The 15,641-nt window shown below is 40.6% G+C and overlaps 1 protein-coding gene across 2 annotated transcripts in view; it reads left to right on the top strand.

The window, feature by feature from the left end:
- The first annotated feature begins 607 nt into the window (after positions 1 to 607).
- The window catches only part of lrfn5a (leucine rich repeat and fibronectin type III domain containing 5a), a 112,725-nt gene continuing 97,691 nt past the window's right edge, over positions 608 to 15,641 (top strand). For both annotated transcript variants that reach the window (XM_038729594.1, XM_038729593.1), the window contains exon 1: positions 608 to 1,551. The gene's annotated coding sequence lies outside the window, so the exon portion shown is untranslated. The remainder of the gene's footprint in view (positions 1,552 to 15,641) is intronic.

Raw genomic sequence — 15,641 nt, 5'->3', positions numbered from 1 at the left:
AATGACCAGGTATAAAATTTCTTTAGGACGTGATATTTCCGTGCATTGTCTATGTAGTTTATAGCCCACTGTCCCCTTAGAATATTGAAACTGAACATATTTGTATAGGAACAGCATGGCGGCACAATTTAAATTTTGAATAATGAAGGGATCAAAGCAGTTTTTTTGACATAGCACCCTTGTTTGAGATGTGGTCCTAAATATAGGTAAGAATGCAGCACCTGGTCATTTCAGTGTCAGTTGATATAGTAATTTAGTGGTGCATATCCTTGCACATATTGTGCATACATACATACAGTGAACCTGGAGCTTTTGCGACTCCTATCTGGGGCCCTAAGGCAGTTGGGTGAACCCAGACAGGCACTACACGTCACCCTATAGTGTGATATTTGTACAAAAAAAAAAATGCATGGAGGTGGCCATTTCATTTGCAGTTTAAGGATTCGTAATATTGTGCCCAATAGGCGGGATTTATTTTGAAAACTGCACCCGGAAATGGTAGTCTTCTGTTTGATCAAACTTAAAAATTGTAGTGGCCGCTGCGCTATTTGGATTAACTGTACAGGAGAAGCGACCGGCAGGAGGACAGAGGATCAGCGGGACTTTACCGTTCAGATTCCGGTGTGAGTGACCGAACACATTTGCTGGGACGTTACCTTGCCTTTATTTTTATTGAATTGTATTGAATTATTTTTCGTATTCTCTTCTATTCTTCTCTAGACTGCAGAGGAGACGCGCAGAGTCGAATTGACAGAGGGTGAGCGACGTAAGCAGAGACTCTGAGATACAGACAGAGAGAGAGAGAGAGAGAGAGAGAGAGAGAGAGAGAGAAAGAGAGTGAAGAAGGGAGAGCTAGGAGCTCGCGACTATGAAGTGAAAATCCAGAAATCCTCACTGAAAAGGTTTAACGGTCTCCAACAAACCAGGAAAGGTACTACTGTGGATTTTTAACAGGACCAACAAACTCCGCCTAAACCGCGGGGGATGTTTTATTGGAATAATTAGACTTTTCCGCCCTTTTGCCTGGGATATTGTTTCTTTCAGTGGAATTCTTCCAATTTACCTGCACGGGGACGGCGACCGGCGGGAAAGGAAGAGGGAGAGGAGGCACTGCCGGGAAGAAGAGTAGAAAAAGAGAAGAAAAGAAGCGGCTGAAGGGGAGGGGGGGCATTTCGGTTTCTCTTGGATGGGATTCTTCCCTTACCCCGCGGATGGAGGGATGAAACCGGGGGAAAAAGACGGGGAGAGAGAGAGAGAGAGGAGGGAGAAGAGGAGAATGTAGTCGTCGGGCGCTGTGAGAATGCAAAACGGACGCACCCCTCTGGAAGACAGGATTGAACTATAAACCCATACGGAATTTTACAGCCACCCAAAGGATATTACACATACTTACCTCGATATATACATGTATGGGGCATATTCTCCTATCTGGAACCTATTTGTGTGGAGTTACAACTATTATCACTATTACCATTCTAATTATGGGATTTGGGCAGCTGATTGCGCCCTGACACTCGGTGAACGGAGGAACCCTATAACATCCGGAAAGAGGTAAAGTTTAAACTTCTATATTTCTTTTTATGCAAAAGGACGGCTCAGATTTCTCCTCTTCTCTGTCTAGTAATGTCTCCCTGTTTCGTTCAATTCTTTCTTTCTGACTGCGCCTGATGGAGCAGAGGAATGGTGGTTACTGGGGGGGGTAAAAAAAGGGGCAGAGGTATAGTTAGCCTATTTCTAGATGTCCTTGTATAGACCGACTCAATGTCTGGATGCTGAAGTGGGGCGGGGGGGTGAGGAAGGGTGTATTTGGATAGCGGGGCGGGTGTAGGGTAGACAGAAAGCCCTACTGCACATTGAAAAAACAGTATTGAGAACATTGCAAGGTCAAAATTGAGCCCGGTAGAAGTTACAGAAGCTCTCTGTGTGTTTTTGTGGGCGCCCTCGCGCCTGAGATAGGCTAGTGGTTGGTGGACCCAGTGCAGGCTAGTTTCAGTAGGCTAAATTTCAGCAGCTCTGCACCCGGCTGAGTGCTGTGAATGAACGTCAGTGTGAGCGTGTGTTTGTAGCCTGTGTGTGTGTGTGCGCGCGCACGCAGTAGCGCGTGTTAGCGCCGCCAGAGAGAAAGAGAACTTGTCCGCGCGCGCGGTGTCTCATCAACAACCGTAAACCCACGCAAACGGTCATGGAGGCTACAGGATCATTTTAGCAGCCTATAAGGAAAGCTTGTTATTAAGGCACACACGCACAAAACACTGCGCCTCGGCCCTTTTTGTGCGCAACACACTGCACCTGTGCCTACCTCAACGGAGAGAGACGGCGTGTTTGTGTGCTCCTGTTGGTGTGAAGGCTATGTGACAGGGTTATATACCTAACCTTTGCTACTCTGAACTAAAATTTGAATCAGCAAAAAAAACAGCATAAATATAAGACGCCTCTGAGTTTGTGAGTTGTGCGCGCGCGTGTAAGTGAACCCCAGCCCCATACCTTGTTGGCACAAAGCCAGATGATGATGGAGCTTTCGCATTGCACACCGTCGTGTGCATGCGTGTGTGTGTGTAAGTTTCACGGCACTTGTCGGTTTAAAATGATGACAGGTGCGCGTGTGCGTGCACGCGCGTCCTGACATGCAGTATTGGACACCCTTGAATAATATGGCCCAGTACATTGCAGTTCAATTGGATACTATAATAAAATAAACACATGGTGCTTTCAAGTGTATTTCAGCTATTGTTAGTCAGCCAGTATGGTTTTGTGTAGTTGGAAAAATAAATTTGATGTAGTAATTTGCATATACACATGTGTCTAGGGTTCATTATTATGAGGCTTTATCTCAAATGTCAAATTATCTTATTTATTTTAAATATTGAAATTTGAATCAAACAAGTACAAGGTATGTGGAAATTGTGAAAATGCCACCTTTCAGGACAAACTATAGTCTTTTCTGTTGTACTGTTGTATTCTGTTTGTGTTTGTGAAAGTGAATTCTTAGCTGTCCTCACAGCAACTTGACTGCCTGTTACAGTTTGTATAGCCATATATATAATGCACATTTTCATTCATAAAAACGTCTCCCATGAGTGTGTATGTGACTTGAGAAGGTATTTAGTAATGGCTATATGCACTTGCATCATGCTCATACAGCCAAACTAACGTGTTTTTTTCCTGAGCACTTGCACTGAAAACAATGACATCTGCTTTTATGAGTGGCTTCTGTTGACACAGGCAAAGGGTTCTTTGTGGTCCTCAGCAAATGAGAATTTATTTAATTGGCAGTAAATCACTATAAGTGGTCTCAAATTAACTTTGTAATCAAACCTGATTCCATTGAGGGTCTGTGAAGTTGAATGTGTCTCAAATTTAGTGACATGTGTCACAATTCTTTCCCGTGGCTCTGTCTTTTGCTGGATTGGAGTTTCATCGGTACCGGTACAGTAGCTCGCATTGATTGATCAAGGCAATAAATTTATGCACACGAGCCACTCATGCTGGTGCTAATGGCCCGTGGATATGGAGGCATTATGCAAATGCTTCCCTGGCTCTAGAAACAAGTGTGGGTGACTGAGCGAGGGAGAGAAACTGGTGATTTGCAGTCCATTTTAGTTGTGTTTAGCCTCCTATTTACTTCTAAAAGGAGCGGTTTGCCGTGCCATTAGGTTCAGGATGAATGGCACTGCATTTGTGTTGTTGACTGTCTTTTGAGTTTTTACCAGGAAATGTAAGATGGGCAAGGAGGAGGTTGTATTTTAAAGCTACTTCTGGCTCCTACTTAGTTTTCAGACTTAATTTGCTTTAGTGGCATCAGTGCCAAATGAATAGCACTGAAAGTGTACAGAACTGGAGGATAAATATCTGGTCCATGGTATGTCTGTGTGTGTTTTTGTGTGTTGTTGTCTTGATAATGTAAGCGCATTTCTTATTCCATAATGGCATGTAGGCTGAGGTGAGGGAGACGCAATATCTCTCTTATCCTATTTTTTCCTCTCTCTCATAATTTTTGGGTCTCTCTTTCAACCCCACAACCTTTTAAAAAATAATTTTTTTGTTTTTACCTCTTATCATGCTGAAGTACAGTGCAGTAAAGCGGCTGTAAGGGTTGTTCTTTATTCTTTACACGGGCATGTTTTTTTTAGTATCCCCATCTTTCTTCTTGCCCTCTGTTTATCTCTCTGCAACCCTCTCTCACTTTCTCTTCCTCTCTGTTTAGCTATCTGACAGAGGGCTGCAGGATCCTGCGGAGTGGGTGGTGGAGCTCTAATTCAATTTAGTCGACTGCTCAGAGACAGACATAGAAAGAGAGAGAGAGAGATAGGGAGAGTGACGGAGACCACAGATGTTAGGGAAAATTTTCTATTAGCAGCAGAGAGGCGAGGCAGGTCTTATAGGAAGCTGGCCTGACGCTGTGACATCTGGATTGATTCTGCGGGTGACGGAAATTATGTGCGTGTGTGAGCGTGTGTTCATTATCAGCTGAAACAATACGTCTTTAAAATGCTGTCAGAGTCTGAAGGGGGAGACACACAAAGACAAACCCGTGTTTCCTTTCTTCATTAATCACCAAGCTATCAGCTGAAACACAAGTGATTGACAGCTCAGACTGAACCTTTCAGATGGCTGCAACTGGAGACGGGCTCAAATCTTAAAATGAAAACGAGTATCAGATAATCTGGATTATGTCATCTATATTCATGGGGATTACTGTTAGTGATTAAAAAGGATAATTGATCAGCCAACTCATTAACGGATTCATATACTGAGACAGACCTTACAGAAAATACTGCTTGTTTGTTTGTATCAATTTCTCAATTGAATTTCTAGAAAATGTGCTACATCAATATAGATCTTAACTTCATGACATAAAATCACACACCCTGCTAGAGAACTTTATCTATATTGCTCACCCCATACCATTCACAACTGGATTTCATTTGTCTTTTTCTATGTGACTTCTGTCAGCTTCACTGTGTATGCCCTTGACTGGTTTAGATCCCATCTCTCAAATCAAACTTACTCAGTTATAATAGGAAATTCCACATCCATGTCTGCAGACATCGGCTACGGTGCGCCTCAGGGTTAAATCTCGGGCCCTCATCTTTTTTGTGTATGTGTTTACACTCAGCCCTTTAATAATGGAAAAAAGTCTGTGTTGTGCACATGATTATCAGTTTGACGCTCCCTTACAGCTGAATAACCCAAACGTTTTTTTGCAGCTGAATAAAATCAAGAGTAAGGAGAAAGACCTTTAGGGGCCTGACATAGGATGTTAAGCCTTACACAGTCACTGTATTCTTTTTTTACTTGGAATTAGCTGTTGGTGGTCAAGAAAATGGCACGATTACAGCTATCCCAGTGTTTTGTTTCATTTTGTAACATATCCAGAATCAAAATGTTTCTCATAAAACAAAATACAGGAGCCAGGCTCAGAAAATAGACCATATTGCCTATATTTTAGACTCCATACACTGGTTCCCATTTGGATTCAAAATTGGCTTTAGACAATGCCTTTGCCTCAGCCTTCATTTCTAACCTTGCTCATAACAGATGTTACACAAGTTACCTTAAAAAATATGACAATAAATGACAGTGTTGTATATATTATTAATAATAACACTGAATATATACATTTTAATAAATTCACATTCATGTGCCACATTACTGTGATGTGTTCACCTCTGAAATAACATAAAGACATACATAAGAGTAATATACTGCTATACTTTGTTGGCATCGTTGATAAATCACAGTAACTCAATAACTACTGTAAATAAGCAGCCTGTCTTTGCCAGGGCAGGATTAGTCTTTGGCTGGCTGGTAGCTCTTGTTAAATTCCTGCTCAAAATCCATTACAAAGTTGTTAATTGCATTAGAATAGATTTGTATGTTGTTTTTTGTTTTTTTCTATGTTTGCTTGGCATTTTTTTGGAAATTCAGCCCATCTGCTGTGTAATTGCAGCAGCATCACTTCATATTTGTAAAAGAGGTTATGTGTTATGTGTCTCCCAGAGTGTCTTCACTCTAAATCCTTCTTTCTTTCTTAAATGACTCTCTCTCCCACATGACTGCCCCCCCTCCCCCAGTACCCACCCTCTCTGCACACACCTGCTGCTTCAGAATCACCCGTGACGTGCCTGACACTAGATCCTGCTTTAGGAGCCAGCGGGGAGGACGCACGCGTGCGTGTGTGTGTGTGTCTGTGGTGTGAGCATGAGGAGTGGGGTGACATGACAGATGTGAGACATGTTGGGCGATAATGAGCTGTGTTCAGGACAGATAACTGTGGGTGAACGTGGCATAATGCAGACAGGCTTCTGGCTCATTGCCTACAATCCCACTGCCTCAGTCAGTCTGTCTGTCTGTCTCCACATTATGTTAATTAACAATCATAAATTAAGTATACACAGAGCTAAAATATACAGCCATGCCAACCTCTGTGTTAAAAACAACAAAGGAGGGAAGAACCTCTCTATTGTAAAGCATTTTAAATCGATGCATCCCAATATTTTTGGCTTGTGACCCCTTAAAACAAAGCTCTAGCTATTTGACAGGTTGCAGATTTGTATAGATTATAATGATTATTCTTTCTAAGACTGTTTTATTTGTATATTTGTTTGAGGTCTACGAGATCAAATTTCAAAAAAAAAAAACAGAGATTAGAAAAGTCATGCAAAATTATGTTATGCTTGTGCTTTACCATCTTAGATTCATCAAGAGTTATCTTGTGACCCTTTATGTGGACCCGTACCTCCAAGTTGAGGACCAATGCTTTAAATCATTGAACAAATGTGTCTGTACAACTACCACTTCCAAATTATTAATGAATGAATGAAGGATTATATTATCTGTATAGAGAAAGGTATGCTTGCAGCTACGACCAGTAGCTATCTCTGCACCAATCAGGCTGAATGATTTTCGAAGGTTGTTACATCATTTCCTAGGCCATTTCACATTCTGCTGTAGGTTGCAGGACAGCATTGCTTTTACATTTCTAAAGTTTCGTCCGTACTGTAACTTCATACAGAATAAATTCCAGTTCTGTTTGTGTACAAGGCCTGTACACTGGAACATTAACAACAGCCACTACAAACTCTGTGTAAACTCTATTAAACTCTCTCTGATTGTGAATGTTTTAGTAATGATTTGCACATAAATAGACTTTACATGAGCCATCTTAGTACAAGGTAACAGATAACATTGAGAGAAATTCTTGTGATGCAGGCTTTATAGCCTATACAGGACCTTATTCCACTGTCAATTATAAATATTGCAACAGAGTTGCACCATCAGACATAGTGTTCAATCTATGAAACTGGCCCACATGCCATAAAACACTGCTTTAGATTACACAATCCAAGAGAGAAGCTCTTCTGAAAAAAATCCCAGGAGTGAGCATGAACATCAGTGCCGGGGAGACGCTTTACAAACTAGGATGCTTTGTAGTATTGCCATTTGAAATGATAGTTAAGTTCCTTTTTATAGCCAATGCAGCCAGATTATGACCTGCACTCCATGGCCACCCAGTTAGCATTAACCGTATGTGTCCTAACCTTTCTCTGCCTACAGAACAGCTGACAGACTTTGCTGAATTTGTGTAACTCTAGATGCCCGTGGTTCCTCAGACTCTGTTAGCAAAGCATGCTGCCAATGTGTGTGGTCTGTGTTTTCTGCCGAGCTGCATTTGTATGTTTTGCCAGACATAACATGTCATGTCCAATGTGCTTGATATGGTGTCAGTTTAGTGTCTTGCCCAAATAATCTTAGTATATATTTTTTTTTTATCTTCCCAGGTGCTTATTTTATGACTCTTGGATTACACTAAACAGTATGTATTGTAAACACAGATCAGGGTGATAAGATGTTTTCTAAGATAGTTTCTTCTTTTGATAACAAGCTTTTGTAGCACACAGAGAGGTTGTGTTGAACATCATTTTATTCTAATTGGGCTGAAGAAACTCTTACCTGCAAAAGTACTTGGCATGAAATATTAGCACCTCAATCCACTGCCAAAGACAATGCTGGAGAGCGCAATGTGAAAGAACAGAAAGAAGAGTTTAAAATGGTTAATTACTCTAAAGTCCAGTCTCCTTTCAGTTTCGTTCATTTCAAACAAGGTAGACCCCTAAAAGCCAGCTCTCTTCAAATGATCAGGTATTGTTTTATATAGAGACAAAATTACACACTCGGGAAACAACACTCCAAGGTTTTAAGGTTGTTGTAGTCCTGCTTCTTCTGTCGCCACAGGAGGTCTTTGTCTCCTGCCAGGCTGTTACTGTAAATAAGACTGTTCTTAATTAACTTGCCTGGTAAAATAAAGGTGTGCCAAATCTACTTGTGCATTTGTATGTGCTGTCCATGTGTGTGTATACTCCCCCAGGCCGTTAGCATTTTTTAACATGTCAGGGTTAATAAGGGTTAAAACAATAAAGACCAGATGTGGTTGTAATTGTTGAATAATTAGGTTGATGAATAAAGAGTGCTATGTCATGGTGGATCTTTTAAGTTATCACTCAGATTCACTTTATTCATTATACACGATACGTATAGATTTGTCATGCTGACATTAGTCTAGAAATAGGACTCCGTTGACAGTGTAGTGCAAGACATGACATGCCGTAAATGAGGGAACTTAAATCCTCCCATTAGGGAAAATGTGTCGCTGCAGCAGCAGAGAAAAGCCTATAGATTAGAATAGCAGAAATACAGTGAAGATAACACCCACAGCTATATCAAGAGAAGATACTAAAATGTTACAGCAAAGTGAGATAAAACATCCATTTCGACTAAATATCATTGAAATAGCACTTTTGTTTTCTGCTAAATGAAAATAAATACTATAAGGGCAAAAAGCTGACTTATGTATGTATAAAAATGACTATTTCTAGACTGTTGATCTAATGTGGATGTAAACACCCTCAAATTGAAGCTGCCACTCAGCACTTCAACCTCATAGGCAGTGTTCCATTTCAAATGATGCACAACCAAAACAACACTTATTGCAAAACTATCTGACTGCACTGGATCACTCGGCCATTTTCTCCATATATGTTACGTGCAACTGTACCTTTAGTGTAAGATCATTGGTTATGTTTTAGAAAGCATGCCGACAGATTCCACTAAAGAAGTAATGGATGGTACTGTGTGGTAGCGCTGTGATGAAGAGCAAATCAGCGCCATGGACAGCTACATTACGGAGGTACAGCTTGACGTAAACATTTCAGGACCACAGAGAGCTCTATAAAACCTCTGTTTGCGTTGAAGTGTAAATCAGCACCATGGACAGCTCAGAATACAGGCGCTGCTTGAACTAGATATTTCAGAACTATGGACAGCTCAGTATGCAGGTACAGCTTGTAGACATTTCAAATGTTAATGGTTGTCAGTCAGTGAATGCCATGCCCTGCTTCTGAAACTTCATCTGCTGTATCTCCAGGATGTATAAAGGATCTTCAACACAATGTTGTGAAAACCATCAATATAAAATGTGTCCTTGGCCTGTATATCCTCAGTTATAGGTACATCAGTACCGCCATGGATAGCACTACGTTACTTAGGTCCTTGTAGAGCAACTATGGATTTATTGCCATCTTCATTAGTAAGGAACTAACAGTTTGATATTACTTATTGTTGATAGCCATCATCAACAACAACATAATCATTGGTGATGATGATTATCTTTTATTGAAAACACTGCCTGTAAGTGGGAGCCCTTTTGTCATTCTAATTGCATCAATAGTAGTCACCAGCATGAGCAGGTCATCCTTGATGAACGGTGTTGTTTTTTGGAGCAGCAGACGGGCTGAAAACTGAATAGATTAAATGGTGCATTTAATTAAGAGGCTTGGGATCAAGAAGTCAGAGATCAGTCTTGGCCCATGCCAACAGCAGCTACATTTAGCCTAGCTTGTTAGCACATGCCATCTGTTCACACACAGATTAATGCTTCACAGCAGGCAATAGCTATGGGTACATTTTCTGGTTTAGGACTGTATAGGCTGCTATTCAGTGGACCTTATTTCCTCAGAAAGTCTTTGAATCCACTGATCCAAACTGAGGATGTTACACTGATGGTGTGTTGGGTTTCTTTTGTCAATTATTCAAATTCATATAGTGTACGCTGCTTCGACCTTCCATATGAATGACACACTTTTTGTGTCCAACGAAGACTTGGTTGAAGATACCAGTATCTTCAACCAAGTCCAGTTGCCCTTGACTTTAACCTTCGTTGGATAACTATGAACTGGATGACTGAGAATCTTCATAGACAAACTTTTTGTCTCATTACACTCACCATATGTTAACACTAATTATCTGTCTGTTAAATTAACAGCTAGGATATTATGTGTTTAAAAAAAGATGTATCCTAGAACAGAATAATTGTTATTAAACTCAGTGTCTGCTAAAACAGAAAGATTGATCACCATGGCCCTCCATTTTTCTGTGGTTTGAAGACATGACAGACAGGGGTCTTGGATTTGTGGTTTTCAGCTTTCATGTTATCACTGTTAATTAATAAACATATTGATCAACTGCCAATCATTATACTGTTAAGTGGAGTAATGATTTTAGAGGTGGATTATTTTTCTGTCTCCTTAGTGGTGGTGGTCCTACAAAATGAAAACCTTACTTTCACCATTTCCTTTCATTCTCAAACTGATGGAGAAGTCTTCTTTTAGTACTTTCTGATAATTTTGTCTTTCTCTGAAATGTCCACAGTAAACACACGACGCATTTTCACTGTGAAGAACACTTGGGGCAGTTGTTATTTTCTGTTAGGATTTATTCAACGTTTATAATTATTGAAATGACGTAAGTTACATATCTAAATTCAAATTTAAGTTGTTTACATCCATAGGAATTTGGCACTTTTGTGTGGTTTTATTTTGTTATAACTTTCCTTTTTTTTTTATTTTTATTTTTTTAAAGTTACACATCATCAATAGCACAGTTTTAATGTGTCTTTGTGTTTGATCTCACTTTGGAAGAACAAAGAGAGAGGCCTACATGGAAAAGAAAAAGCCTACCATGTGGACTGCATAGAAAGAAAAAGCTTGAGGAACAAAGAAAAAAACAGCAAAAATCCTCTGTCTGTTAATTCACACTTAAGTATGAATTTTGTTGCCTGGTTTGCATGGATCAGTTGTGTCGTTGAATCTGCAACAAGAGCAGGGCCCCTGCGAATCGCCAGAACCGAGCCGCGAGAAGAATTCAGATATCCTAAATGGACTGACACATTAAAATCACTACAAAAAGCGTTTCAAGTAGAAGGCTTTTTTATGTCTGGGCAGAAGACGATGTGTAATTGCAATTTGTAGTGGAGAATTTTCTGTGGGTGATTTATGGACTACTGTATCCTGTTTTATTGCTGTGATTTCTGTGCTTCGCACATTGATTTTGTACCGGCACCACGCTTTGTTCCTATTACTATGTGATTAACTAATTATGCTTTATCAAGACTGAAGTCCACACACACACACGCGCGCCAACTGTTCGCGCCGCCATTTTGGGGACGTGCCTCACCGCCATTTTGGATTGGCGACTACCCACATGGTCCGCCATTTTCCTTGCTCTTCCCCCTCCTCCATGGTCTCAACACACACGCACCTACACGCAACACACACCTACATCAGCACACACTCGCATTCTTGCCGATTCTTTTATGATTTTTTCTTTGTTTGCTGTATTTTGCTTAGAAGAGATAATTTTGACTCACCTGCCAGTGGGACTGGTAGATGAAAAGATCCAGTGGCCAAGCATATTTTTTACCGGCCAAAATAATAACTTGCCTTTTTGTGTGACGTATACATTTGTTTCAGTACTTTGAATTGAGATAATGAGGTATTCTGTTGAATACAAACTTAAACAAGATGCCAGATTGAAATTTGAAGCAGTAGTATTTTTTTGCTATAAAATATTCTTAAGACATAACAGTAAATTGTTTTATAAACTTATAAGATGCTTAATAATCATTCAACTTAATCCTCCTCATCAATGTTTTTGTGTTCTGCTTCAGCCTCCTTTTTGTCAGCAGTTTATGTGTTGTTGGTTTGGTTACTAAACCTGGTAAATGTCACCAGCGTTACCATTACCTGTTAACATTGGGATTTAAGAATAAGGGAACCCCCCCTACAATATTCATTAAACTTTCATATAAAGTGTATCACTACTATAGGCCCAACATTATTTGTGGGTTGTTTAAATCCTTGTGCAAGAAAAAATTATTAATGCTAAGTACTAACAAATATAACCATTCCTGCACAAAAATAACTCTAGGTTGCAGTTTTTCTGGTTCACACGTGTCTATTTTAGAGGCAAATGCGAGTGAAATAATCTATTTAGCAACGCATCATCCGTCTTGAACCCATCGGGCTGCTTTTCTTCTTCTTGTTTTATTGGCGGTGCCGTTGACTTCCCTTCACTGTTACCGAGCTGTTCTACATACTGCCACCGACTTTACTGGAGGGGAACGTAGCAAACAGGGTAGCCTTCCAACATTTAGCCGTCAAACAGAAAATCTACCCGCATTCGAGGCTTGGTGGGTGTTAATTTCCATCCCTGACGGCTAGTCTGCTGATTCATCCTTCACTTTCCTTCACCAGTCATTTTATGTAATAGTGTTTCGTTAATGCCATTTATAGGTGGACAAACCTTTTTGAAACTATTTTCATGTTTGATTATTGGTCCCTGATTCCAGGGTGGTGCCCCAAAATCATTAATAATGATTAATATTTTTTATATTCATAACTGTATTAACATTTCTGAAATATATTTGATATTTAGCTAATAACCATAACCAGCCCCTGCGTTGATCCCCAAAATTTGTTTTCATGTCAAACCTACAGTAGGCTGTTTACTCTGGCTAGTTAGGTATTAGACATCTGCTTTACGAGCAGGGCTCACTTCCAAATCACTGCACCCCACCTAGCTAGCCATTACACCAAATACTATAAAAAGCAGCCAGCTAATCCTAGCTGTTGGCAGTATTTTCTTTTATTCTTTCTACTTGGCACTAAACTGAGCTTAGCAAGCTGTTACTCACCAACAACCACTCCAAAATCTGATGGCTTAATATATTTGGCTGAAGGACATGGTCTGAGGCAGTTGCCAGTTAAATCAGGAAATTTAGAGGATGCTCGACCTAGTTAATTATTTTTTAATAATAAGAACACCCTCAGACACACTAACGCCTGGACCACATCACCGGCCTTGCAAAACTGCAGCGGCTCGCACGTGTGTGTTCAGACTGGTGAAACCACAGGAACAAGGACTCAAATGCACAACTCTGAAGCACAGTTAGCAGTCAGGTGGAAGGCAAAAAACCTGACAGACACTAAGCAAAGGCAGGTTCAGGAACACACAAGATCAAAAAAATGCTGGGATGCTGGACTACAATGGTACTAAGACAAACTGGCACTAATGATTGCAGGGAACAACAACAACCTAAATACACTACAGGGGGTGTGGATAACGAGGTGGAAATAATCAGGGTGGGCGAGACAATCTCACAGGCGTGGTATAATAAAAACATAACTTAAAGCTGGAGTAAGCAGTTCTAATCCAATACACATTTTTGTCAAATTAAGCGAACATCCTATCACTGTCCGCTAGCTGTCTTCTCTGTGTGTGCGCTGAAAAAAAGAATCTGGTGTTTGTACTCAGCCCTGGCTATGTAAATGGGGGGGGGGGGGAAAGTGGCCCGCACCCCACCACACAACACTATTCCAGTATGTCAGGTCACACTTAAAGACTTTCGGTTGGATATTTAGCTTACTCTCCAGTCTGCCAAGACATGATATAGACATTGAAACTTTTGTGAAAGGAAGCAAAAGTCTCAGATACAGATTTTCAAATCTTTTCCTACAACAATACGGTTCAGGTTGAAAATTGGCAGAGTACCCCTTTAAGCCTGATATCCTGACATACAATCTGATGAGATATAGCAGTATCAGTAGTGTACTGTATGTCGCTGTGCCGAAAGGGGCAGGTGCACTCTGTTTAATGGATAGGATGCAGAGAGTAGTAGAGTGTGGATTCATAAAACACAAACACTCTTGAACATACTGTGAGAGCTTCTCTGTGAGCTCCCACAGACTGCAGATACAAAGTACAGCATGCACACAAAACATCTCTTCATGCACACACACACACACACACACACACACACACACACACACAAACTCAGCAAGTGGGCCGATAAAAAGATGTACAACATTGCCGCTGCTGCCCTCTGGGAACTAAAGCGAAAGCATGACTCAACCATTTACCGGCACTACACAATGAGTCAGCAAATTTGCAAGAGATGGACTAGGCTTAATGAGACATCTATTTTACAGTACCTGAACATATGTCTTTGGACATACTTAACCAGGATATGGTTGATGATGCATCATTTTATTGCTTTAATGTTATTTTTTTATTTTTACATTGTGGTGCATCTGACAAGGACTGCTATGGATTTTGTACTAAAGATGTGAGCTTTGTTAACAAGTTACTCTACACTAGCTATTTTATGGAGGAAAGGCATTGCTGCACTGACCTACGGGTTGAAACACACAACATCCCACAACACTCACTTTTGCTGTTTAATTGACTTTATTTTTAATATATATATTTATGTGTGTGTGTGTGTGTGTGTTTAATACCTCAATTCTTCTGTTTATGTACATTTTTATTTGACACTTGCTTTGACAATGTACATGTCTGTTTGCTAAGCCAATAAACCCCACTGAATTGATTGAGATGGAGAGAGAGGCAGAGACGAGAGAGATAGACACAGAGCTGAGATGCTCAGGTACTTGTGGGACACAAAGACAGGGTTAGATGCATTGGCTATCAAGGTTTGCAGTATTCTCAGCGAAAGGACAAAGGTGTGCTAAAAGTACTACACTTAATAGACTCATTGAGACCGAAAGGATAGCAACAGGTCAAGGCTGGAGTGATCAAAGCATAAGCAAACAAATGGACGTTAAGCCAGAGTTTGAATTTAAACGGAACCAGATTGTCTGATGTCAGCAGGGAGGTTATTCCAGAGAAATGGGCAGTAGCCTGCTCTTGTAATATTCAAAACGGGAAATCAAATCATCCCTTGAAGGAAATGGAGTCTAAAAGAGGCTAGGCCATCACATGTACATTATGTAGAAACCACCATCGAGTCAACACATCAGCAGGCACAGTTTTAAAGAAATTGCTCGGCAGTAATAAATGCGCAGCTGCCCGAGTCAGGGAGAGCTCCGTGCTGAGGCCTTTTTGCTAGGTGTGGGCATTACTGAGTCCAGGTACATTGCAACATACAGTGAGTCACAGCCTGTGACCCAGTTGTGCTTTGTCACTTGGCATGACCTCATTCTGACTGCGCAGCAAAACAAATTTGATGCTACTGCAGTTGTTTTCGTCAGGAAAGCACAGCACGGTCAACATTCTTGAGCATTCCAGGTGGTGTTTCATTGGATTTCACTGCTCTATAGAAAAAAATGTTGCTTCAAGGGTGTTTATCATAATCATAAATGCATTCAGTCATTTCAGGCAGCGCGATTAGCTACCTGACTGCTCTCTGTCAAGATTCAACAGTATACTTAGACTGAGACGTGTGTACTGACAGTGGCACAGCAAAGAATTTTATTGCCTGTGTGTGATCTCAGGTGATGTCGAGT

Source organism: Micropterus salmoides, unplaced genomic scaffold (genome assembly GCF_014851395.1).
Source record: "Micropterus salmoides isolate LMB-PRFRI ecotype aquatic unplaced genomic scaffold, ASM1485139v1 Ms_hic_scaffold_19, whole genome shotgun sequence".
Classification (NCBI taxonomy): domain Eukaryota; kingdom Metazoa; phylum Chordata; class Actinopteri; order Centrarchiformes; family Centrarchidae; genus Micropterus; species Micropterus salmoides.
Note: the sequence above shows the minus strand (reverse complement) of the source record. Positions and strands in the feature narration are given on the sequence as shown.